We start from the raw sequence: 3,494 nt of genomic DNA, 5'->3' as shown, positions 1-3,494 counted from the left end.
TGTCTGTGCATGATGGTGAGTGAGTGAATCTGTGTGCCTGTCTCTGTGTGTACCTGTGTATCTATGTGTATGTCTGCCTTTACATGCGCGTGTGTGCACGCGTGTATGAAAATGTGTGCGTGTGCACACGAGTGTGAGAGTACGTGCGCGAGTGTCGGTGCGTGTCTAAATGTGTGCATGCATATCAGTGTGAGTACATCTGTCTATGTGTCTGTTGTGTGCGCGCTTGGGCCCTAGTGCGTGTGTGGTTGGGTCTGTGCGCTTGCATGTGAACATGTCTGTATGTCTGTGTGTTAGAGCATATATGTATGTGTTGCAGGGGGCACTTGGAGGGAAACTTGCAGGAGGTAGTATCCCCCACCCCTCACTACATCTGCTGCCCCTCTAGGGGGTAGAAATGGCAGGTTTCGGAAGGCACAGTCAGTCAGAGAAGCCTCCACAAATCACTGCAGTGCGTCTTGCAGATGGACACACTGTGCGTGGTTGGTGGACGGAGGGAGTGTTAAGGAGCTAGGCATGTAGTCCCTGGGGGTGGGGAGGGAATTCACATGGTCTTGGGCAGGTGGGTGGGTATGTGTGTGTGTTTGAATGTGTGTGTATGAAAATGTGTGTGTGCGCGCGCGAGTGTATCTCTGCGAGACCGTACGCGTGCGACTGTGTGCGAGTATGCGAGAGTGTGTGTGTGTGCGATTGTGTGTGAGAGTATATGCGAGTGTGTGCGTGTGCGTGTGTGCGAAAGCATTGTGCGAGTGTGTGTGAGAGCGAGCGTGTGTGAGTGTGAGTGAGAGATGTGAGAGACAGTGCGCGCGTGTGTGTGAAAGAGCGTGCAAGTGTGAGAGTGTGCGCGAGAGGGTGTGTGCAAGAGCGTGTGCAAGAGGGCGTGAGTGAGAGTGTGAGAAAGTGCGCACGAGTGTGCAAATGTGACAGTGTGAGCGAGTGTGCGTGCAAATGTGTGTGCAAGTGTGGGTGTGCAAGTGTGTGTATGTCAGAGAGTGTGTGCAAATGTGAGAGAGTGTGTGTGTGTATGTGAGAGAGCATTTGTGTGAGAGAGTGCGAGAGACTTTATGTGAGAGAGTGAGTGTGTATGTGAGAGAGTGAGTGTGTGTGTGTGTGAGTGAACGTGTGTTGGAGGGGAGAAAGAAATGTGAATTTCCGTGCGCAGTCTGAAGCTATGTCCACAATAAATTGTGTGTGTTGTTCCCACAGAGCAAAGCGACACCTCAATAAATCACCCACATTTCCCACCAACGCAGGTTGTGGGGCACAAGTGGACAACATTTCCCTCAACTCAACCAAACACGTCGATGTCCAGCATTGAGGATTTTAATCAGCACTTCTCTGCAATGATCAACAGGAACAGGAAGAGGCCATTCAGCCCTCCTCCTCCAGCCTGTTACGCAGGAACAGGAGGCCATTCAGCCTCTCTCCCCATTCCGCACTCTGCCTCTTCGTATTGACTTTACATCCTGCAGTCTCTCTCTCTCTCTCGTTGACGCTGCCTCCTACACCCTCCCAATATCAGAACTTTTTGTATCCCTTACAAAACTAGAGACGTCTGCGCTTCCCAGTGACTTCTGTTGCTGTAAAAGTTGGGAAACACACACCTTAACCTTCAAGCACCCTTGTATTCTAACTCTCTGTACATAAAAGGCTACATCCAAAACTCCTCTGACTGCACAGTGATCGATTCTGTTGTGTTTCACGTAGTTGCAATCTGTTTCACCTTTTCACAAGAGCCAGAAAATCTCCCAAAATGTTTTGCCACACCTCGTTATTTATTCGGAACTGGCAGTTTTTGTTTTTGTTTAAAACGAGATGTTTAATTCTGGTATACGTAGGTTCAGAATAAAAAAGGGACGAGAGAGAGAGAGACAGTGCGAGGGAGGGACTGAAAGAAAGATCTCAGGGGTTTCAGGAGGTCCTGAATTGCTCACTGACCACCGACACACCAACACCCTCGACACCCCAGCCCAGTCCCACCTGGTTACACAGTCTTCACAGTCAGGAGGGCACAAACTGGGCAGGGGCACCCACTGGGCAAGCATGTAAAGCCTCTGGTACTGCTGCGGTCTCTCTCCACAATATGTGTGTCTCTCTCTCTCTCCGCAATGTCTCTCCATCTCACCGCAGTGTCTCTCTCTCTCTCTCCACAATGTCTCTCCATCTCTCCGCAATGTCTCTCTCTCTCTCTGCAATATGTGTGTCTCTCTCCATTTCTCCGCAGTGTCTCTCTCCATTTCTCTGCAGTGTCTCTCTCCATTTCTCCGCAGTGTCTCTCTCTCTGTAGTGTCTCTCTTTCTCTCTCCGCCGTGTCTCTCCATCTCTCCTCAGTGTCTCTCCATCTCTCCTCAGTGTCTCTCCATCTCTCCTCAGTGTGTGTGTGTGTGTCTCTCACTCTCTGCAATGTCTCTCCATCTCTCCGCAGCGTCACTCTCTCTCTCCGCAGTGTCACTCTCCATTTCTCCGCCGCGTCTCTCTCTCTCTCCACAATGTCTCTCCATCTCTCCGCCGTCTCACTCTCTCTCTCCACAATGTCTCTCCATCTCTCCGCCGCGTCTCTCTCTCCGCAGTGTCTCTCTCCATTTCTACGCAGTGTCTCTCTCCATTTCTACGCAGTCTCTTGCCATCTCTCCGCAATATCTCTCCATCTCTCCGCAATATCTCTCCACAATGTCTCTCTCTCTCGCGTTCTCCACAATGTCTCTCTTTCTCCACAATGTCTCTCTCCATTTCTTCGCTGTGTCTTTCTCCATCTCTCCTCAGTGTTTCTCACTCTCTCCGCAATGTGTGTGTGTGTCTCTCTCTTCGCAATGTCTCTCCATATCTCTGCCATCTCATTCTCTCTCTCCGCAATGCCTCTTCATCTCTCCGCCATCTCATTCTCTCTCTCAGCAATGTCTCTCCATCTCTCCGCAGTGTCTGTCTCTCTCTCTCCGCCACCTCACTCTCTCTCTCTCTCCGCAATGTCTCTCCATCTCTCTGCTGTGTCTCGCTCTCTCCTCACAGTCTCTCTCCATAATTGCATCTGTCTCTCTCCACGGTCTCTCTTCCATCTCTCTGTAGTCTGTCTCTCTCTCCATCTCTCTGCAGTTTCTATCTCTCTGCCGTTTTTCTCTCTCTTCCCATCTCTCCACGGTCTCGGTCTTTCTCTCTCTTCATCTCTCCACAGTCTCTCTCTCTGCGATCGCTCTCTCCACCCTCTCCTCGGTTGAGTCCCTCTGTATCGTAGCGTCCATCGTTGTGATCTTCAGCCTCTCCATTTCCTTCTCTCTCCGCGGTTTCGCTCTCTCTCTCTCTTGCTCCGTGGTCTCCCACCTTCTCTCTCTCTCTGCCTCCTCAGTGGGTTCAGGATGCCAAGTTCTGCCTGTAGCAAGGGTGAGGTGTGTATCCCTGAAGCCGTCTCTCTCGCTCGGACCCTCTTGATGGGGTGGGGGCTGGTGTCCTAGTTTGCTAGACAGGCCGACGGCGACAGAGAGAGAGAGAGAGAGGGGTGA

This window comes from Rhincodon typus, chromosome 44 (genome assembly GCF_021869965.1).
Source record: "Rhincodon typus isolate 14 chromosome 44, sRhiTyp1.1, whole genome shotgun sequence".
Lineage (NCBI taxonomy): Eukaryota > Metazoa > Chordata > Chondrichthyes > Orectolobiformes > Rhincodontidae > Rhincodon > Rhincodon typus.
Note: the sequence above shows the minus strand (reverse complement) of the source record.